Here is a 23,910-nt window from a genome sequence, read left to right as displayed (position 1 = left end):
TGAGTGTATCAGGAAACTGTTATTTGCACATGTGCATGTTCACAGCATCAGAGTTTTGTTTATTTTTTTATTTGTCTGTTAACTTGGTAGATTAATTGGGACTCAGACCCTTTCAGTTACTGCCTGGACCACAAAACACATATACTGCCTGGACCACAAAACACATAACATGAAGTAACTGATAAACAATGAAAAGTACTACCTGTTGTTGCAACCAGATAGTTGCATAGAACTGACATAGAGTCATGGCAGAGAAATCATTATAATAAAGTTGACAGGCTTTTTCAAAAGATTTACTGTGCTTCCTTTAATAGTTATTGTGCAGTCTGTGGACGACTGGATCTCTAAAGTCCATTCATTCAAGACTCACTAAAAAGGCAACTTGGCAAAGGGTTTATAACTTATCCTATGGTTTGGCAACATCAACGTTGGTTATATTAGTTGGGGTTGTAGGGCATTGCGCATTGCCTCTTCACTAGGGGTGTGAGGGACTTTATGCCATGTAAAAAAAAAACTTTGAGAAGATGACCATTTGGTCTTTTGGTCTTATCCAAACATGCTTGGGTGAATCAATCCTCCATAGATTGTGCTGTATCTTTATCAAACACTTTTTCAAACAAAGTAGATTGTCAGAAGGGAAAGGAGAAAGAGAGCAAGAAAAAGACGTGTACGCAGCACTAAAATATTAGCGACTGCAGCAAGGTTTTGTAAGCAGTAGCTACTGCTGGAGAGTCAAGTTATGTGGATAAAATCAGTTCAGTGTGTCCTTCGTTTTGCAGTTCTGATTTCTAGGACGGTGAGCTGTAGTCTATAATTTATAACTGAGTCCTCTATTTGCTAAAAGAGAATGATTTCAGATCTGACTAGTTTGCTGGTAGCTTCTTTTGGTAGTGTTCCTTAAGGATGTTATGCATGTTTTGTAAGCTAAGTGGATTTTCATTTGCATTATTGCTTTTTTCTATAATTGAGCTGCGGTGGTGGTGCTGCGGTAGCGTTGTCGCTTCACAGTAAGACGTTGTCCTGTTCAATTCTCACCTAGAGCATCTTCTGGGTGAAGACATGCGTGAATGGGTGTACCTTCATTGAAGGTTGTGCGTCAGGGCTGGCAACTCGGCACGTAAAAATCTACTGCCAGTCATTAGCAGACCAGAGTTCCACTGTGGCGATCCCTAACCGGGAAAAGCCGAAAGACACAACAACAGTTAGTGTTGGTAATTAACCTTAAGATCCAATGTTGTCCATTTTCGCCCATTCAAACATGTGGGTTGAGTGATCCAACTGGATCCAACCTCAGTGCTGATCTTGAACCTTATCAGTTCCAGAGCGCTGACTCCTCCCCTACCCATAATTCCCCTAGGTTGCACCTTTGATACTTGATCTCGTTTGCCACTCAAACATTTCCAATGTACGTGGAGCTCTCAGCAATTCATGTCAAATTTTTTAGTTTTCTGGATAGCTGTGCTCCTCTCCTACCATTAGAGTTTTTAACTCTCACTATTTTTTCTGTCCTAGTTTTTCTTTTAGCTAGCTTTTAGTCAAAACAGTTAATAATAATAGTTATTTTTCTGCTAGTAGTTTTCTTGGTAGTTTTTAGGCATTTTCTTAATAATGCATTTTCTACATACAGTGTTTTTTCCTAATACTTTCCAAATAGATATTAGTGTGTTTTCTCATTTGCCATTTTTTTCTAAAGGTGTTAATGATTCTATAATGTTGTAAAAGTCAGGATTTAAAAAGTGTTCACAAGTTACCCCCTCAGGACCCAGACTTTAAATGCATCTACTGCCTTGGTGCTTGTCATCTAGACAAAGAATGTAAAGTCATGTGCTGCCTTCAGTGCTAGATCCCTCCAGACTAGAAGGGACAAATTAGTGTTAAAGGGACTCCTCCTGGTAGAGACAGTGGCTACCCCTTCACCTTCCTTTCCTTTGATAAAAGAGGAGGAAAAATCAAAGTTAAATTCTCATGAGAAAGAGAACATAGAAGAGAAAAGGAAATTAACAAATCTTCAAAATCTACAAAAGAGAGATCTCTGGAACCATGAACATTGGTCAGTCCCAACCTGAAGATTCCCTGAATATTGGAACTATGTACCTGTCAGCCCTGATCTCCATCTCCTAGAAACAGTTACTCACTGAGACCAGTGAGTTCCAGGCTCCAATCACCCATCCTTGAGGGGAAAAGGTATTCTTGACCTCCTTCAGTAGCATCATCGCCTCAGTCATCTAGAAGTCTTATGGAGCGTGTAGTTGACATGATGATGAAGAAAATGCTGAGGATGCAGATACAGCTTGGAGTTATCCCAGTACCATCCCCCTGGTAAGTTGCCAAGTGTTGGCAGTCTTTACCCCCTATGGAAGAGTTTGTGCCAATCCAGCCCGTAGCTTCAGGTTTATCTGAACCAATTGGAACCATAGCTCCTTTGTCTGTGATGGAACTTCTTACAGATTGTATACCAATCTCTCTCAACTCCCAGTATCATTGGATTTAGATGAGACTCTGTGTGGAAACTTTGGAGTTGAGCTCTGAGGAAGTGAGTTGACTATGAGATTCTCAGAGCCATCTTTTCCCCTTGAATCTTTGGCCTTAGATAGCTCTGATCTGAGATCCACTTTCAGGCTGAGACTCTTTTGCACTGAGGCTTCTAGCTCCTCTTCAGAGCAGAGGGAATTATTGGCACCAGTAACAGCCTTGGCTTTTGAAGTGTTTGAAAGGGTTTTGGCAACATCCAAAGATAAGGTAGCTTCAACTAGTTTGGTTCCACCCACACCCCATCTGCATTCCATGTCTTAACATCTCCTTCCTGTCTTGCAGGGCCAGTTGGCACTAAGGATTTCTGAGGAAGTCTAATTCGTCAGTTTTCTCTCTGATTCTGATCCTTCTGTTGTACCTCCGGAAGGTGTCCCCACAAAACAGATGTGCAAGCCGAAGCATCTAGGTTCATCACCAGAATCCTTCTCTGAAGATACTGACTTAGAGGAAGGAGAGGATTCCCCTAATGCTGTCTTTCTGAAGATGTCTCATTATGTCATAATAAAACAGAGAAGGGGTATGGGCATCCCAAGATCCTTCTGTGAATGAGTTGACATTTTTGGAAACCTTTGGTTCTGGATCAATATCATCCTGGGTAGTACCTCCCCCATTGATTCACTTATTGATCAAATGGCTTAACGGGCATGGAAGGACCCTGATGTGGTGAAGCCCATACTAAAGAAAGCATATTATCTGCCCCAACTGATAAGGAAGTATTGGAGTAAGGGTCTACCTGTAGATGCTATGGGGTTGGCAACAGCCACCAAGAAAGAGCTATCAGAAGAAAGGTCTTCTGTTCATCCTCCCAATAGAGAATCTAGGGTGATGAACAGATCTCGAAGCAGACCTATGAGTCAGTAACTTTCACCCTCAGATCGCTGAACTCCCTTGCCCATCTAACAAGATTCCAGAGAGACCTGATCAAGGGTATTTCCAAATCTCTCCTAGGGGTATTGCCAGCAGATGTTCAGAAGACACTTGACTCCCAGCTTTCCACCCTGCAATCATCTTCTAAAGTGGCCATCTGTCTCCTCTCAGCTGACAGCACAACTAGAGCAGTAAGCACTGGTATCATCATGTGCCACCATTTCTGGATGCGACTATGTGACTTCACGGAAGGCTTCAAGTTGTCCTTCATTAATGCTTCCTACAATGGTTCCACCTTGTTTGGGCCTAAAGTTAAGGATACACTTACTACAAATCAACAGAATGGAAACCTGTCTCAACACTGGGGTATGTCCTCTACCATTCAGAGAACATTCTCTAGGAATCATAGATCGGGGACAAAGAAGATATGGTTTTGCAAATCAGAGTTTTTTCCACGACTCCCAAGGTGACTGACCTCCCCCTGGCAGAAGGGGTGGTAAGTTTAATGGATGATGCCCAAGAGGAAGAGGCAGATTGCAAAATCAAGGCTTTTAGAGGTCCTTTTTCCGAGAAAGCCTTTCAGTGCCCCTGAACCGGTTGACTGGCTGCTGCACTCTGGAGGGATTCAGGGGGAGTCTATCCTTACACCATCAAACTTGGCAAAATATAATATCAGATTCATAGGTGCTAAGGATAATATTTAGAGGCTATTCAGTTCCCTTTTTTCTCAAACCCCATAAAAAGAAGAAAATCCCTGATGTTCTACCCAAACACTGAGACTTAGCCACCATAGAAATTTCAAAGCTGCTAGGAAAAAAACTAATCCACCCAGTCCCCTACAACCAGTTAGAATCTGGAGCCTGTTCCAGGTTCTTTTAGTGCCAAAGAAAACTGGGGACCTAAAACCATTTTGGATCTCAGTCACTTAAACCAATTCATAAAACAGACAAAATTCAGAGTGGTCACAGTTTAGTCCATTATGCCTCTTCTGAGTTAGGGCAAATGGATGTGCTCAATAGATATGCAGGATGCCTGCTATCACAGCAAAATAGCAAATCACTCCAGGAGATTCCTCTGCTTCTGCCTGGCAGCCAGTCATATCCATTACAGTGCTCTGCCGTTCAGTCTCATCACAGCTCTCAGGGTGTCCACCAAGATGATGGCATTAACAGTGGTACACCTGCATTAAATAGGTATCCAGGTCTTCCCATATCTAGATGATTGGCTTCTCACTGGCTCCACCGAACATCTCCTACTCACACACCGGTACCATGTACTCCATTTACTACTGAACTTAGGAGTTTCAGTAAACCTACCAAAATGTCAGTTGACTTCCAACTCAAGCTATAGAGTTCATAGGATGCCACCTAAACACCAAACTTCAGATAGTCAGCCTTCCCCACTCCAGTGTTTCACTTTTGCTTGACAGACCTTCAAGTTCTTCATCACCCAAAACCACCAGCAAGGTTAATCCTATATTTCTTGGGTCTCATGGCATCTACAATTCTTATTGTTCTTTTTGCAAGATTGTTCATGAGAGTACGGCAATGGACATTAGCAGTAAAATGGTCTCAATCCATTGACCCTGTACATGCAAATATTTGGATTAAGCAGGCCTGCAAAAAACACATCCTTTGGTGAATAATGTCCCCTTTTGTGACCAACGGCCATCCTTTCCAGACAGATTTGCCAACAGCAACAGTAACCATGGATGCATTCCTTCTAGGGTGGGGGGGGGGGTGAGGCATTTCTAAGTGAAGATGGTACATGGTACAGGGTCAACAACAGAGGCCAATCTGGAGCTGGAGTATCTTGGAGCTGAAGGTGGTTCTCCTAGTGTTGCAAGCATTTCAGGATCAACTCCCCAAGGGTGTGATTTCCATACAGACAGACAACATGACAGTTGTATGGGTAGGGGAGGAGTCAGAACTCTGGAACCGATAAGCTTCGAGATCAGCACCGAGGTCAGATCCTGACAGATCTGACATCCTACATGTTTGAAACAGATGAAAGTCAGACAACATGGATCTAACGTTATGTTAAGTACATGACTTTTGTGTGCGCTCTACTATATTTGTGATACATTATCTTGTGTATGGTGAACAAGTAACTGATTGAGAATAAGTGTGGAAAGTGAATGGTCAAAGTTGTATTCATATGGTCAAAGTTGTATTCATCTGACAAAAGTTTGTATTAAAGTAGTGACAGTCAGATACATTGCAAGGGTGAAAGTAGCAACAGCTTTAACTGTGTTTTACTTTTCCCCACAGTTGTGTGGTGTAATGTGAAGGATGAAGTCTCCCATGCGGGAGGAGGGAGAGGCCTTGTTCTCCATGCAAAATCTGATTTTAGATGCCTTTTCTTTAGTTCCAGAGCATTTGCTGTCAATTGTTTTGGATCGATTGCCTTGCTTTGCAGTTGGCAGGTTTTCTTTTGCCTTCTCTTATGTTAACCATGATTACTGTGTGAATGATGAAAGGGAGCAGAAGTCATTTTTGTTTTTCATCTCCAGTTACTGGTTATCGATAGCCACTCATTAGATTAACAAATACTTTGTAGAGTATGTTATCTGCCGCACTTGAGATAGTCTTCTCTTTGGAAGTGTGTATCACTTGCAGGTGTACTAAAAGTGAGCTTTTAAGGAGGGTTAAAATTTTTAGTGTGCATTAGACAGAAATGGACCTGCCTAATGCACAGCTGTTATAATATTGCACCGCATTACAACACAAATACATTCTGCCTCACAAAATAGTTAAGAATAGGCACCCCCCACCTAGCCACCATATCAGTTTTGAGACTTCATGTCATACTATGTACATTTTCAGTCTTGTCTTATTATTTTAAAATCCTATTTTTTTTTTCTTTTGGTAACAGTACTAGTTTTACTTAACCTAGTTAATAAGAAAACAGTGCTAAAGCAATCTTTGTCTGATCTGAAAAAAAACATGAAACTGAACAGAATTTTGCAGAATGTTTATATTTTTGTGGGTTCCTCTTAAAATGTGTGATTTTCTGACAAATATTTGAGGATTGAAGACACTAAATAATGACAGACATTTGAATTTTAGACATCATATCCTTAAGAAAATGCATGCTAATACAAAATCTGTTATTCTAGCAACTTTCTAAGTTTATGAAAGCAATATTTAAAATCTGCCCCAATTTTGGACTTTTGTCCTCCCATTATTTTTGGCTGTCTCCAGAATTCTTGTGCTAAGTGCTTAAGAGGTATGCCTGGAACCTATCTGAGGCATAATGATATAATTTCTTACAGCACTCCATGTTATACATTTTTTCTTTAATTGTACAGTGATTATGCAAATTAAAGAGAAAAAGCCTTGAACCTATGGATATGGGGAGAAAAAGTACAGCAAAATATTACAATGCCTAGCTTCTCCAAAAAAAAAACAATAATATCAGTTTTATAAATAATTTCCACAGTTGTGAATTAATATGTAAGAACATTCCTTTTTTTCTTGGCCAGCTTATGACTGACTTCAGATACCCAGCTTCCCTTATATCTTCTTTCCTAGTGACACCTCCTCTTGATAATGTATTTGTGTTGTAATGCGGTGCAGTATTATAACAGCTGTGCATTAGGCAGGTCCATTTCTGTCTAATGCACACTAAAGCTCACTTCTAGTACACCTGCAAGTGAGATAACTCCTCAGTGTATCACATTACTGAGTGGGTGCTGTTTCTCCAACCAAACTTCTGGCCACTATATCAAAGCCTTTACATCTTCTGGGCACAGTACATCAGATGCATGCCCTATGTGCAAAGTGTAAGGTATGTATGTGATGTATGAGTGCCTAATCCTGCAGACATCTTTGCCACCAGTCTGAATGTTATGTTTGAATTCGGTCTGCAAATCATTCACCAAGTTGGTTCAGCTACCGAACCTTCTACAGATAAGTCCCCATTGCAGTCTGTTCCTTTCTTTTTCTGTTACCTTAGTTTACATGTCATACAGGAAGGGAAAATGTGAGTGTGGGAGGCAGATTCCCTGTAAAGATGGGCACAAATAGTGTCTTTTTTTGGGGGATACTAACCACAACTGTACACTGTGTGAGATTTGTCAGATGTTTGTTCCTAAGACACCATACAGTCATCCCTTGTCTCTTCATATTTACTTGGAGAACTAGCGATTGAAGGTTTTTGCTCATGGTACCATAGCCATGTCTGCCTGCCCCAACATTCAGCTACTGCTTAAAAAGAAAGCCAAAAAGGCGGGAACTGATTTTGCTGCTGTCCACCTTCCTCCAGACATCTCCTTTGGGTTGGATTAAGAACCTGAGGACCATCCTATGCCTCTGTCAGCTCCATCTGCAGCAATCCAGTTGGAGGCTGACATGGAGTTCCCACCTGCATGTCAACTGAGACTGATTATTTCAGAGGGGCCTAGAAGGATTCTTCAAATACTTGTTAGGGAAGAGGTGCCTGGTAGCCTCATTGAATCTAGGCATTTGTCTGAACCTCCTAGTTTTGTTAAATGTGATCTCTGTTGTTGTAAATCTTTATTTATTCCTTATGATTAGGACTTTGGTTTCATCCTCGGAACCAACACTGCCCATTCACAAGCCCGCGCCAGCTAAAAAGCTCTCGAGCTAAATCCTACCCATAGTGCCTCTCTTATAGTCTCTCCAGATCTTGTTTGCCGCGTTCCCTACAAGACATGTCAAGACAGCACTCTCAAAGCTAAGTATCTTTCAGTAACTAAAACTCTTTAAAATTCCTTAAAAGTTTAACTTTTCCTTTGTAGTTAATTTCTCTCTTTTTTCGCTAATCTTCCTGCCCTCTACCTCTGGTAGTGAAAGTACCGTCATTGGTTCAGCCCCTCCTTTCTGCCTTTGTGATAAGCCTTCGTTCCCCATTTTTACCATTGGTATTAAAAATAAATAAATTATATATACACACACACACACACACACACACACACACACACACACACACACACACACACACACACATACATCTTGTACTTTTCTTTACTGCGTAGAACTTGTAGTTGCCTGTGTTGTGTCAGTTTAGCAATATGCATAGCATGTGAAAGTTTTTATTTAGGAAAAACTAATAGAATGTTTTATGAAAGAATATGTGAGCATAAATATGCTATTAGGAGAAGTGATTTAACTAATGCTCTAGCTAAACATGTGCATGAGTCAGGACCTTCACATAGTTTTATGCTTAAGGTTGTCGAAACTCTGTTTAAAGGACAACGTGGAAGAGATTTAAAAAATTATACTGAAGAAAGGGAACTGTATTGGATTTTTAAGTTCTGTGCTGATAAAAAAACAGGTATTAATGGCAAGGTCTCTTTAAGACCGGTTTAAAAATCAAGAGATTTGCATAAGTAATTGCTATAAGCAAAATGATTGGTTTGTTTTTAATTGCTGTGTGTTTAAAAGTTGGCTTTGTTACATTTTTAACTTGTTTGAAGAAGAACTCTGTTCGAAAGTGCTTACATATTGTATTAAATATCAGTGTTTGCTAAGCCTTTGCTCTGGGATTCCTTTGCTTTTTGGGAGAACTTGTAGTGTAGTGTTTAACGTGTTGTTACTGTTTGGTTAGACTTTTAGCCTTTGATACTAGTGTTGCCATAATGTCTGAAAAAAGACAGTTCCAGGTTTCAAACAGTGTGACAAATGTGGGTGAAAAATGCCCAACTCTGACAACCACGCCCGGTGTGTATATTGTTTGGGTGTTGATAATTTACAGGCACTATGTGACATCTGCAGAAACTTTAGTTCCCTCACCCTTGCGGAAAGCAAGAATAAACTTATTCTTAAGGGCCTACTAAAGACCCCTTTTTTGGAGGCCCTCTCTGAGGCAGAGGTCTCACCACCTCCTTCCAAAGAAAAATCTAGCTCTAAGAAAAAGAGAAGCCACTCTGTTCCAGTCTCTCCCTCCTCCAGGGATCCGAAGCGGCCCTTACTTACTTCTGCATCATCGGTGCAGACCTCTTTGGACACAACTTCTTCGGTACCAGGGACTCGAACCATTCCCTTGGTGCCGTCAACAACCTCGGAACAAGGACCCTCTGCTGCAACTGTATCGGTACCAACCCAAGTTACGGTACCATTTACCTTCACAGCTCCATCCTTGGTGACTAAGACCGAATATTTACCAAGGACAAGATATTCTCCTACTTATGACCCATTTGTAGGGGAGCAGTACAGCCCTTTTCTGGACAGACTGGATTCCCCCTTAGCAGCATCTATCAGATCCACCAGGAGCCTGTCAGAAATAGATGTAGTGAGGCTTGTTGATCAGCTCCTGACAGCTAGAGGTCTGCCAACTCCTGCTTCTCTCCTACCTGGAGCTGAAGCCCTTTCTGTTTATTCCCCTGTTTATCCTCCTCCGGCTTCCTCTCAGACCTTGGAGCCCTCAGTACCGATGCTGTCCCCCGTTGCCCTGTGCTACAGTTCTGATGATAACGTCTTCCTTCTCGGCACCAGAATCCCTTTGCACTGCGCTCCAGTTGGAGCTGGTCCATCCCCGGGATTGTGACCAGGCTGCTGGCACCATGACCTAGTTCGGCGACAATTTTTTCCATGGCACCATCTACGGCTCCAGTGGCTTCGACAGTTTCCAGTCCTTTCAGGGCTCCTACCCTGTGAGGCAGGTTCATTGGAGTGGGTTGTGACCCCAGTTCTGAAGTTGTCCTTCTCAGTTCTGGGCTCCCATCCCTCTTCAGGCTGGCCTGCTTTCCAGGTGATGGAGAGGGTCCTTGCTTCTGCGAGTGTATAGTTGGCACCCAAGGCATCAGAACCACTCCCTCCCTCTAGTATGCAGCTGACACAGCCTCCTACACAAGGGCTTCAAGCATGGGAACAGCAAGACTCCCTGCCTAATGGAACCCTATCTCCGGGATCATCTTCAGAAGAGCCCACTGAAGAGCCACCCGGGAAGAAAGCATACAAGAAGAAGCACTTAGATTCACCGGAGAAATCTGTCACTGAAGATACTGACTACAATGAGGGAGAGGGGTCCCCATGGTCTCTGCCAGAAGACGTCTCATTTGGAGACATTCTGGAGATCCTCAAGCAGATGGTAGACTGGAAGTCCTCCAACCCTTCTTTGGAGCAGCCAGTATTCTTGCAAGCTTTCCATGCTTGACCGTCTACTTCCTGGGTGACCCTACCTGCAGATGAGTTAATTAAACTTATCGTGCAGTGTGCCTGGAAGGCGGTAGATAACATCGAACCAATTCCCCGGAGGCCTGACAAAATTCTTTCACCCCCAGATCATCAGCCTCACTGGTCCAAGCATCAGCAGTTCATCCTGGCACAGCTAGTACTGCAACTGTTGGGTTCCGTGGCAGCAACCATCTCTTTAGTGCCTCTTGCAAGGTTACATATGAGAATCCTACAATGGCTGCTATCTTCCCAGTGGTCGCGCCTATCCCATCCAATGTCTCACCCAATAGGCATAACAAATTACTGCAAGCACAATTTGTCCTGGTGGCTGAAACCAGAAAACACTTGTGGTGTCAACCATTTTTTACCCCTCAGCCCAGGGCCACAGTGACCATGGACGCTTCCCTGTTAGGGTGGGGAGGCATTACCAAGGGAAGACTGTCCAAGGCACTTGGCCACCCATAGAGGCCAACCTGCACATAAATGTCCTGGAACTGAGGGCGGTCCTCTTAGCATTGCAAGCGTTCCATACTTCCCTCCCTTCCGGGACAATTGCAGTACAATTGGACAACATGTTAGTTGCCTGGTACATCAACAAACAAGGCAGAACCGGGTCATAACCCTTATGTCGAGAAGCCATGAGAATATGGCATTGGGCGATAGCTTCCAACCGTTTTCTCATAGCAATGCACATTCCTGGCAGTTCCAACCTAATCGCAGACAATTTGAGCAGGAACATCCTGATGCCTCACAAGAGGTCTCTCAGTCCTGCAGTAGCAACTTAAATCTTAATTGCTTTGGCAAGCATTGCTGCGATCTATTTGCATCCCCCCTCAACCACAAGTGCAGAAGCTTCTTTGCCCTAATTCCCCCTCAGGGAGAATCACTGAGAGATGCTCTGACTCACGATTGGCCCCTGAGACTACTATATGCCTTCCCCCCCTTTCCCCTCATTCCACAGTTCCTGAAGAAAGCTCAGAGGTTGAGAAGCACAGTCATCCTCATTGCCCACTATTGGCCCCACCAAGTCTGGTTCCCCTTCCTTTGGCCTCATTTGGTTCACCGCCCATGGACCTTGGACCCGTCCCCGGGACTTCTCACTCACCCGCAAGGACTGGTTCATTCCAACCTGCACAGCCTCAAGCTCACAGCTTGGTATCCCCACTTCCAATGATTGCCAGGCAAACTGATTTGTCCTCCCCTGTCCGTGAAGTCCTTCTGGCTTCACATAAACCATCCACCAGGAGAATCTATTACAGCAAATGGACAAGGTTTTCTCTTTGGGCCAAAGAACAAAAAATTGATGCCTTCTCATCGCCTATTCACAAGATTTTAGAATACCTTACTACCTTATTACATGCAGGAGCCTCATCATCTACCATTACAGTACACTTAGCAACTATTGCTAATTTTCATAATGGGATTAACGACACTTCAATTATGTCCCACCAGCTCTGTAAGACTTTCATGAAAGGTGTCTTGCATATCAAACCACCCTTTAAATCTCCAACAGAACCTTGAAATTTAACTCTAGTCCTACAAATCCTGACTGGTTCTCACCCTTCAAGCCATCAAATTTGTATGACATTAAATTCCTGTCGTGGAAGACCCTACTTTTATTTGCTCTCACTTCAGTCAAGAGAGTGTCTGAATTGCAGGTCTTGAGTGTCAAAAAAATACTTGATTTTCCACAAGGAAAGGGTTTCACTCCATACTAATCCTTCTTTCCTACCCAAGGTTATCTCAGAGTCTTCTATTAATCAGTCCATTGATTTACTTGTCTTCTTTCCCCATTTTTCTAACAAGGGGGAGTATCTACTGCATACACTAGATGTGCATAGACAACTTCATTTTTAGTTGGACAGAACAAAATCATTCAGAAAATCTGATCAGCTATGTGTTGCCTTCTCAGGCCCCAGACTGGGCAAAGCTTTATCCAAAGTAACGTTGTCGAAATGCCTTAGGAATGCTATCATTTTCATCCATCTACAAAACAAAGTACCCCTACCTTTGAAAGTATAGGCTCATTCCACTAGATCAATAGCAACTTCAGTGGCTTTTCACTGTAGAATTTCCATGGACGATATTTGTGCAGCAACCACTTGGGCAAGACCGCATATTTTTATCACTCATTACAAATTGGATATGGCCTCCAGGGGAAGAGCATTCTTTGGTTCGATGGTGCTCAGGAATATCCTTCCATAGGGCCACCCAGGACGTAAGTAGCTGGGGATTCTGTCCTAATCGTAAGGAATGAATGAATGAAGATTTACAACATCAAATAAAGAAGTTATGTCTTACCATGTTCCATCTGTGTTGTAGAGCTTCATTCATTACTTACTCCTGCCCTCCTTCCCCATACCTGGACTCCCGGTGGACTGTGGGGTCCCATTATATGCTAGGGTATTTGATCAGACTGGGCCTCCAGTTTGTCTACCTGTCCTTCTTTTTAACACCTTTGTGCTGGGAGGGCAAAATCGATCTGAAGAGACTGGAAGAGGGGCACTATGGGTAGAATTTAGCTCGAGAGCTTTTTGGCTGGCATGGGCTTGTGAATGGGCCGTGTCAGTTCCAAGGACAGAACCGAAGACCTAATCGTAAGGAATGAATGAAGATCTACAACACAGATGGAACGTTATGGTAAGACAGAACTTCTTTATTCCTGTATAAAAGAAGCAGAAGACCAGGCATTTGGCCCTGTGGCTAAGGAGCGACACAAGGAAGGGCAGGATTGTACTCTTCTGCTTTTCAGTGCACTTATGGGTATTAAGCCCTATGAAGGATTATCTGTTCCTGCATCTATTCCTTGGTCTTTCACTCCTTTCAGATTTCCTAGGGACTCTGATTTCTCTGATGAAAAGTTACCCTGGTGAGTAGTCACTGGCTTATTCCTGTCAATTCCTCTCCTCTTAGCCTGTGGACTGAGGAAGAGGATTCTCTTTTTCCTAGCTTCTCCTATGGAGGAATTGTCTTTTTGTTGATACAGTGCTTCATGTGATGGGATACTTTACGTGTGACTGTTCACAGGTTTCTGATGTACAAAAGAGATACTATGAACTGCTACAAATACATTTCTTTAGCCTTCGCCAGTCCTTCACTACACTGGCTGTCCTCCTGGTTACTTTCACTGCAGCTTCTCAGTCCCACTGACTCTCAACCTCCTGCCCCTAAGAAACCAGACAATTTCTATGTAGTTCCTTAAGCTCAACAGTTATTATGTAAAATACCTTCCTCTGATCCTGTTATTTCTGTAGCCACTGATAAACTGTCCAAGTTGCTGTCTTCTTCTAAGCTTTTACTTTCTCATAAGGACAGCTGTGCCATGGACAGGTATGGTAAACAAGTATATACCTTTGCTTTCAGGGCTATTAATTACCAGACCCATATGACTAGGTATGCCCCTGGCTCTTCTCTCCCAACTTGGGGACATTCCGGATGATTTGTGTGACTCAGAGGGTTAGACTTCGGCCATTTCCCTTTTGAGCTCTGCTTTTCAGGTGGCTCTTCATTCTTTTAAATGTAGCTGTGATGCTGCTGATCCTCCTGTAGGGCAGCTACATCTGGATGTGTTATGACAAGTTATTCCTGGTTATGTCTGCAGGCTCTGCCTGAAGACATCAAGGCCAAATTATTGGATTTTCTTTTACACAATCAGAATCTCTTTGGCACTGCTATGGTTAAATTATTAAAAGACCCTTCATAATAAGGGTAAAATTATGCAGGATTTTAAACACATCTTTGTCTCTCCTGTTCTTAAGTTTCAGATAAATTGCCCTTCTAAGCTTTCTTTTGTTCATAGGCAGTTTAAATACCTTGGGGCAAGATGGCTTCTAGGAGAGATTTTTCCAGACAAGTATTTTCGCAGTGCTAAGATTCAAAAACCTTCTTTCCACGACAGATCTGCTTCTGTTTGACTTTCAGACATTCCTACCACTAGGCTAGTTTCTTTTGTCCATTGGTTGCCTATTTTCTTGTTTGGCAACAGATAACCACAGGTGGCTGGGTAATTTCCATTATCCGGAATGGTTATTTTATGGCTTGGAAATCCTTTTCTTCATTCTCAGGCCTACCTCGGCCTTCCTCTTATCAGCTCCCACATTTTTCTTTGGTTCTGCAGGATCTGGTGGTACAGGGAACAATCCAGTCTATTCCCTTGTCTCGGCAGGGAGCAGGTTTTTATTCCAGGATATTTCTGTTTCCCAGGAAGGAACCCATTCTAGACCTGTCTTTTCTCAACACCTTTCTTTAGGTTCCTTCTTTCAGTTTGTTGTCTCTTCAGACACTTTTTCCCTCTGTTGCTTCCTCAAGCCTTCTTGGTGTCCCTGGATTTGAACTATCCTTAGTTCTACATTCTATTCACCCTATGTTCGAGAAATTTTTATGTCTCTGTTTCTTGGTCTCATTATCAGTTCTCTGCTTTGCCTTTTGATCTTTAACAGCTTCAAGGATCTTTATAAGATATCTGGCCCCTGTGGTAGCCTTCTGCAGACTTTAGGAAATTCAAATATTCCCTTACTTGGGCTACCTTTTGATTCAAGCCACCTGTCAGCAGCTCCTGCTTCAGGATTTACTTCACTGTGCTTCTTCTTCTGCACAGTGTGGGGTTAACACTCAATCTCAAAAAATCTGTGTTGATTCTCTCTCGGGACCAAATGTTTCTGGGATGCAGGGTTTAAGTCATTCCAATGTTGGTTTGTCTCCTTCCTTCCAAGGTCGTCTCTTTGGCTGATTATTTCCAGTCTCCTCCTCTTCTACCTTCAGTTCCTCTTGCAAGGGAATTTCTCTGAGTTCTGGGGTATATGTTATCCAACCTTCCCACAGTTTCCTTTGGTTGCCTTTGCCAAACTCCACATGGGGAAATTTTAATGGTATCTCAAGGCTGTGTGGCTCCAGCACTGCAACCATCCAGAGTATCTGGATGGTTCTTCATGTTTCACTGTTGCAGTCATCACATTTGGGTTATCCCTGCTGGGGTAGCCCTCAGCTGGCCTGAATACCAGAGACTTAGAATTTCTGCGTCGGTTGCTGTTGCTGGAAGATTGACGGCAGGGGTATAAAGGAAGGCAGCCAACACCATTACATCAGTCGTTCTTGCCATGGAGCCCAAAGCAGAAGCAGTTCGCACAAGTGCCGGTTGGCCGCTACCTGAGTTTCATTTCTGAACTGAAGTTGAAGTCTTCGAAAGCTAAGTACCCCATTGGGGATCCTTTTTTCTTGCACTAACCGATGTCAGAAAAAATTAATAACTGTCTCGCCTGTGGAAAGCATATACCACACCAGGACTTCCATTCCTAATGTGGCACTTGACTAGGCCCAGGCCATGACGTCCCTCGTTGTCGGTTCTGTGCTTTGTTTAATGCCAGAACTATTTGTCATTGGGCCCTTATTGTAGCCAGATATTTCCGTTTACAGTCCTCAAATTTCCTATATGGCTTCTGTAAGCCATCTGACAGCAGACCTTCCGTAAAAAACTTAAAGATAAAGACAGAGACAGACCCCAGAACAAAGCTGCACAGTACAAGGAACCACAGCTGGAAGACCAAAAAGAATAATCCACAAGTTTATTGACAAGGTTAAGCGCTTTCTTCCCTCAATGTAGGGACTTCTTCAGAACCTTTGTTCCTTCGTGAGTTTTCTTGTGACTGGAGTTTGTTCTTTTTCCTACAGAGACAGACCGCACAGGACTAAACCTTCCGACGACGCTACCGCCAAGCTTGGTAGTCAGTTCTCTAGAATTCAGTAAGGCGATTTTGCAGCCCCAGATTCCCGCTTCAGTCAATTCACAGGCCTCTACCAAGACCATTTCAGAGTCTGGTATTCTGCAGAACTTTTCTTCATCTAAGGATCCTGCAGTCGTCTCCAACTTGGATGGGTCCGGAGCCGCTGTGCAGGCACCAGCTTCTTCGCAACACCGAATCCAGACATAAACCGACGCCTTCTTTCACAGCTACCATTCTTTCTAAACCAGTCGAGTTCCTTAGGCCCAGGGGTCGAACGACCCCCAAGAAACCACCTTCCAGCCATTCTTTGGCACCTGCTCCCTTGCCTCAGTCACAAATGCTTAGAATGGCAGAGGACCTTATCATGCTGATTAGGGGAAGCCAAGCCACTCCTTCATAGGTTCATAGATTAGTACTAAGCTAACTGCCCTTGCAAGCCATTTTAAGCCTAGCCAATTATCCTTTGTGAGACTCAAACCCTGCACCTTGTGTTTATAAGGCAAACACCTTAACCATTAGGCCACCCTCCCAACTTTTTTTTTTTTCTAAGGTGGCAACCCTAAGAATGACCACAGGTTCGCCCCATAGTGTTGGTGTGTGCCTCCGACAATCTGCACCAGTGTGGTAAATAGCTGAGGATTGACGTCACTAAATAATGAGAAATATCCTGAGTATAAGACTCCACAACCTGCAGAAAAGTCATGCTAATGCAAAACCTAGCATTCTATCAACATTCTAAGCTTGTAAGAGCAATTGTTAAAATGTGTCCCTAATTGTCCCCCCATTCAAAAAGAAAAAGAGATCTGTCTCCAGAAGTTTTGTCTGAACAAGAGTCAGAGGAATCTGATGCATGTGACTATGAAGAAATGCAGCCCCTCTCTACATATGAGGATTCTGATGCAGAGGAAATCTATTCCTTCAGCCTCTCCTCCAGAGGAATTTTCCTGTGGGGAAACCTTGCATACTCTAAGGGAGCAGTTCAAATGGGAGAGTCAAGACTACCCACAATCTAAAAAGAGACTCAGAGAGTTCCTGGACCTTCCACAGCACAGGCCCTTAGCCATCCTTCCAGTCCTAGATGTGGTAGATGATGTCTTTGTTGAATCCAGCTTGACTTCAGACCCCTTCCTTCCTGCTCCCAGAAAGCCAGACAGGTACTACAGATTCCCTGACTCTCTCAATTATCTCTTTAAAACCCCAACAGCAGACCCTGAGGTCATTACTCAAGGCCCAAAAGGAGTTAAAGCTATTTCAGCTAAGAATCCCACCCCCTCAGACAGGGATTCCAGAGCATTGGACATATGGGGTAAAAAAGTATACACCTCAGCTACTGTTGCAGGGCACTCCATTGTCAGTTCCATATGCTTAAATATCAACAACATACCTTGGAACTCCTTAAACAAAAAATTACCTCCTTTCCTGCATGGGCAGAATCTAAAGATTTACAGGAATTAATGCACTCTGCTGGTCAAGTAACTAAACACACTTTGCACTGCAGTTTTGACACCCTAGAAGCTTCTTGCAGGGCAGCAGTCACTGGATCTGTCATTGGAATGCATGAATGGCTTGAGGAACAACTCCTGTCAGACCATGTCAAATCAAAATTGTTGGATGCACTTTTGCACAAAGATAACTTATTTGGTACTAAAGCAGAAGAGGTGTTAAAAATAATGGAAGAAAAAGCAAAATCTATGCAGACTGTTAAAGATTTCTTACAGGTATAGCCTCCTAGGTTCAATAGGCATTTTCTTTCCAAGCACTGGTCCTTTCCTGCACCTAATATTCAGGGCCAGCCTAGGCCCTGTGTAAACAGACCTCCTAGACAGCAGTCCCATGGGTTGCAGAGATCTAAGCAGTGGACTGCCTCCACTTCAAAACCAGGGAGTTCTAAGCCACTCCCTTATGGCAAAAACTCACAATGACTCACCCCATCCCTACCTCGCCTCTGCCCACCATCACATACGCCTAGGAGGAAGACTCTCCTTTCACTCAAGCACCTGGGCCACCATTACCAAGGACCAATGAGTTCTGAACATTGAGTCTCAGGGGGTACAAATTCTCCTTCCACACATTTCCAACCCCCAAAGGGTTCCCAGATCTACCACCAAATCAGTGGGTAGAGGCTCAAAAGCAAATCTAAACCCTGCTCTCCTTGGGAGCAGTAGAACATGTTCCTGCAGAGTAGATAGGCCAAGGCATCTACTCCAGACTTTTTCTGGTACCCAGAAAAGAGGGCACCTGGCATCCCATCCCCTATCTGTCCATGCTAAACACCTTTCTGGTGATCCCAAAGTTCAAAATGCTCACCCTCCAGCAGCTGCTACCCATGCTGTCCAAGGATGCTTGACTAGTCACCCTGGACCTAAAAGAGGCTTGACTCCACATTCCTATCAGGGAGTCCTGCAGAAAATATCTTCGCTTCAGGGTAGGATCTCAGCACTTTCAGTTCTCTGCACTTCCCTTTGGCTTATCTACTGCTCCCAGAGTTTTCACAAAATGTCTGTCTCCGGCCATTGCTTTTTGCAGACAAAGAAATATTCAAATTTATCCCTACTTAGATGACTGCCGTATTCAGGCAGACAGACAGCAAAAGCTGCTCAAAGACCTGGCCTTTGTAAAGGACCTACTAACCTCCTTAGGGTACAGTATCAATGAAAAGAAATCCAAACAGGTACCCACCAAGAGGATAATCTTCCTGGGAGCAAGTCTGGACACAGCATCCCAGATGGCATACCTAACACCAGAGAAACAAAGTTTCCTATCAGGTTACTTCTCTCAACTGGCCACCAGGCCCCAGCTTTCTGCAAGGGAAATCCTGCAAGCCCTGGGGTTCATGTCATCTTGCATACTCCTTATTCCATATGCCAGACTGCATATGAGGAAACTTCAGTGGTACCTAAAGGGCCTTTGGTGTCAACACTTTTAAGATCTGGAAACTCTTTTACCTAATATTCCTTGCCTGAGGGATGAATTTCTTTGGTGGACAACAGCCTACTCCACAACAAGGAACTGCCCTTCTCCCCACACCCCACCGCCCAGACCCTCACCACAGATGCAACAGACTACGCTTGGGGTGCACACCTAGATGGCAGGTGCATACAGGGCCAATGTAATCCCCAGCAACTCCCCCTGCACATCAGTCTAAAAGAGATGACTGCTGTGCAGCAGACCTTGATATCTTTCAAACCCTTTCTCTCTCCATGGGTTCACCTGATCAAAACAGACAACACCACAGTGATGTGGTACATCAGGAAGCAGGGAGGAACTCATTCCTAGCTGCTGCTGTGCAGGCTGGCCATGACACTTTGGTTCACAGCCTCTTCCATGCATCTACACCTGTTAGCACAATACCTGCCAGGCTCTGTCAACTCTCTGGCAAACCAATTAAGCAGAAAACTGTTGGACCCCCATGAGTGGCAGCTCAACAGAAACACCTTCTTACTAATGACTCAAAAATGGGGAACCCCGGAGGTCGACCTCTTTGCCTCCCACACCAACCATCAGCTCAACAAATTCTGAACCAGGGAGCATCACTGCATGGCATGGAAAGTAGATGTCCTGTTCTTCTCATGGGTAAACCACTCAGTCTATGCCTTTCCTCCCCTACCTCTCATTCCCAAGGTACTGATCAAAATAAGGGAGGAAAAACCAAGGACCATTCTCATAGCTCCAGACTGGCCCAGACAGCACTGGTACCCCTTGCTGTGCAGCCTGTCCCCACTGCCCCCATGGAATCTTCCTCAGGTTCCCAACCTCCTAACCCAGAGGGCAGGGGAATTCATGCAGCCTCAATTGCAGACACTGAATTTGGCAGCTTAGCTTATAACCTGACCCTGACCGATCTGCCCTCCTCAGTATACAGGTTCTGGATGTTATCCAAGAGGCCAGATGCCCTAGCACCAGAAAGTCTTATGCAGATAAATGGAAAAGGTTCTGCACCTGGATCCAGGCTAAGGGAGCCAGTACGGCAGAGCCCTCCATCCCTCTCATCCTGGACTACTTAGCTGACCTACTACACAGTGGTCCCTCATTCTCCTCTATAAAAATTCCTGCCTCTGCTATTTCCACTCATTTTCCCACTGAGTAGCCTCTTTTTTCACACCCTGTGATCAAGCAGTTCCACAGAGGGGCTAATAACTTGAGGCCCCCCAAAGGGCACCAACACCGGCTTGGGACCTTAACTTTGTCTTGGAAAAGCTCACCCTGCCTCCATTCAAACCAGCTTCTTCTGCAGAGCTAAAATTTCTCTCCTGGAAGGCAGCCTTCCTCCTGGCCATCACTTCAGCCAGAAGAGTCTCTGAGCTGCAAGCCCTCATGGCAGTGGAACCCTTCATCATCTTCCATGCAGACAGGGTATCCCTCAAAACTAATCCATCCTTCATGCCCAAGGTGGTTTGCATGGTGCCTCTCAACCAATCCATCAATTTGCCCACCTTCTTTCCTAACCCTCAAAACAAGGGGGAAAGAATTCTGCACTCTCTAGATGTGCACAGACAGCTCAGATACTATCTGGACAGGACTAAACCCTTCAGAAAATCTGATCAGCTGCTGGTTAGCTTTGCTTCAGGGGCAGAGGGCAAAGCCATCTCCAAGCAAACCATTTCCATATGGATAGCACACTGCATCCATTTATGCTACAAGCTGCATGGCAAGCCTCCCCCCCAAGGGTGTTAGGACCCACTCCACCAGAGCAGCCTCCACCTCTGCAGCATTCCTCAGAGGGGTCCCCACCAGGGACATCCTGGAGGCTGCCACCTGGACATCTGTTCACACCTTTACCAAATATTACCACCTGCCTCTCTTCTCTAAATCCAGTGCAGGTTTTGCCTCTGCAGTCTTGCAGGGCATGCAAGCCAGCCCCTAGCTTCCGTGACTTCCTCCACCCATTTCCTCAGCTTTGGGAATCTACCCAAATGTGATGACTGCAACAGTGAAACATGAAGAACATAGTACAGTTGTGTACACTTACCATAAATGTAGATGTTCGAGTGTCTTCACTGTTGCAGTCCTGGTTTCCCTCCCTCCTACCCCTTTTTTTCTTTTTGTTACCTTTCTTCCTTGTTGTTGTCCTTTCCTTAGAAGGGACTTATTGGTCTTTTTTCCACTGGTGGGGTCCTGCCACCAGAGCCTGGCCTCCTACTTTGGGGGCTCCTGACCGATTAGGCAATGGCGTTGACTGCCTTCCTTTATACCCCTGATGACCTAACGTCAGTCTTCAAGCGACAGCAACTGACGCAGAAATACTAAGTCTCTGGTATTCAGGCTGGCTGAGGGCTACCCCAGCAGGGATAACCCAAATATGACAACTGCAACAGTGAAGACACTTGGAACATCTACATTTATGGTAAGTGTACACAACTGTACTTTCCTCTCTTGCCTTGTCTTAAGCTTGAGCTCCACTGGTGGATTCATCAGATTTCCCTAAATCCAGGTTTGACTTTTCATGTTCCTCTCCCAACTCAGGAGCTGTACACAGATGCTTCCAGGCTGGGTTGGGAGACCTCCTCCAACAACCTAAAAATCCAGGGACTTTGGGCTTAACAACTGGCAGACCACGTCAACATCAAGGAGATGAGGGCTCTACTTCTAGCTCTCAAAACTTTTCACTCCCTTTGGGTTCCAGGTCCTTTAAAGATTTTTACATACAGATTTCCACAGTCATGTGGTACATCAGCAAGCAAAACCGTACCTTCTTTGCAGTCTGGCTCTTCAGGCTAGGGATTTTGCAGTCCACCATCACCTAGTTCTTCAAACGGTCTACATTCCTTCAGACGACAGTCTGGTGGAAGACTCTTAGCAGGTTCAGGTAAATCCTCACAACTGGATGCTTCACAGGGAGGTGTTTCTGGAGATTGTACATCAGTGGGATACTCCTCGTGTAGATCTTTTTGCCTTCCTTCTGAACAGACAACTTCCCCAGTCCTGTTCCAGAGTGCCAAGCCCTCTGACTTTAAAAGTGGATGCCATGCCTTTTTCTTGGAAGGTGATGCTTCTGTATGCCTGTTCCCCATCTTCCTCTACTACCAAAGTTCCTTCACAAGATCATGTGGGACATGTCCAAAATCTTGCTGATTACTTCCAATTTTTTAAGGACGTGCTTTGGGTTTTTCAGGAGGCCAGAAAACCCACTACTTGAAATCTTATGTGACTAAATGGAAGTGATTTTCTACTTGGTGCCTGAAGCATGATCTGGACCCTTTTTTCTGTATTGGTTCCTATGGTCCTTTCTTATTTGTGTGAGTTGCTCAAGTCCGGTTTGGCATATTCATCTGTTAAAGTTCATTTGTCAGCTCTTTCCACCTGTCTGCCTCTGAATCCACCTTTGGCTTCCAGTTTTGAAGTCAAACGGTTTTTAAAAGGCGTCCTTCATATTAGGCCTCCAATAAAGTCTATTCCTTCTTCTTGATACCTTAGTTTTATTCTTGAGAAATTGACCCAGTCCCCTTTTAAGCCTACAGTTTTTTCTTTCCTACAACATTGTACTTGGAAGACTGTGTTTTTGCTGGCTCTGACTTCTTCCAAGTTGGTCTCTGAACTTCTGGCACTTTTGGCGGTCCCACCTTTTTTGGTTTTTCAAAGGGCATCTCTTCATATTAGTCCTTCCTTAATGCCCAAGGTGGTTAATGATTTGCCCTTAAATAAGTCCATTCGTCTTCCTTTTTTCCTTTCTCCACAGAATCATTGTTAGAGGATTTTTCACACTTTGGATCTACATAGACAACTCCGATATTACTTGGACAAGACAAAACATACCAGGAAGTTTGAGCAGCTTTTTGTATCCTGTCATGCCAGAGAATTGGGTTTGGTGGTATCTAAGCAAACCATCTCCTCCTGGATTTCTAAAGCCATTTATTTTTGCTATTCATTTCATGGCAAGTAGCTTTCTTCTTCTGTCTGTGCCCATTCTACCAGGTCAGTGGCCTCTTCTGGTACTTGATCCATCTTGGAAGCTGCTACTTGTTCTTCTGTTCACACTTCACCAAACATTACAAGTTGGATGTCATTTATATGGGTTTTTGGAGAGCTGTTTTGTGGCCTCCTCCTCCTCCTCCCATACTTTACAGTAGCTTTTGTACTCATCCCAGGAGTAAAGAGTACTGCAGCAGTAATGAGGAAGGGTGTAGTCTAGTTCTGTAAGATCTTATGTAACAGTAGGTGTCCTACTTTTCTCTGTTGCAGTATTCTGTGCCTCTCTCCTACCGCCTGTTATTTTATTTTCCTTCTGGCCAGGGGACTTTCTTTCGTCTTTTTATCTTTTTCCCGTCCTAGATGTATGTGTAATTATTTTCCTCTGTAGTAGTTGTAGTTGGTCTGGGGCAGTTCAGTTTTAAGGATTAGGTGCTCATACATTACATATGTACTTTATTGCCTTGCATGCAGCTTATATGTCTGACATATGACACCTGGAAGATGTAAAGGGTTTGATATGCTGGTCAGACATTCGGCTATCCTCAGCAGGGTATCTCCAGCAGTAAAGACTACTGCAGCAAAGAAAAGTAGGAAATCTGCTGTTATAGGAAGATCTTCCACAACTGTACTTTCTCTTTAGTAAATGATCAACAGCCGGACATCTCAACAGCATTGCCTTCAGAGGATTGTGGCACAAAATAACTTGTTTAAATTACATATTTTATCAACAATAAATGTAACAC

The 23,910-nt window shown here is 43.9% G+C and overlaps 1 protein-coding gene across 2 annotated transcripts in view; it reads left to right on the top strand.

The window, feature by feature from the left end:
• The window catches only part of RNF31 (ring finger protein 31), a 1,258,066-nt gene that overhangs the window by 1,068,138 nt on the left and 166,018 nt on the right, over positions 1–23,910 (top strand). The window lies entirely within an intron of this gene.

This window comes from Protopterus annectens, chromosome 16.part0, assembly GCF_019279795.1.
Source record: "Protopterus annectens isolate FY-2018-M chromosome 16.part0, PAN1.0, whole genome shotgun sequence".
Lineage (NCBI taxonomy): Eukaryota > Metazoa > Chordata > Ceratodontiformes > Protopteridae > Protopterus > Protopterus annectens.
The sequence above is the reverse complement of the archived record's forward strand: the minus strand, read 5'-3'. Positions and strand labels throughout refer to the sequence as shown.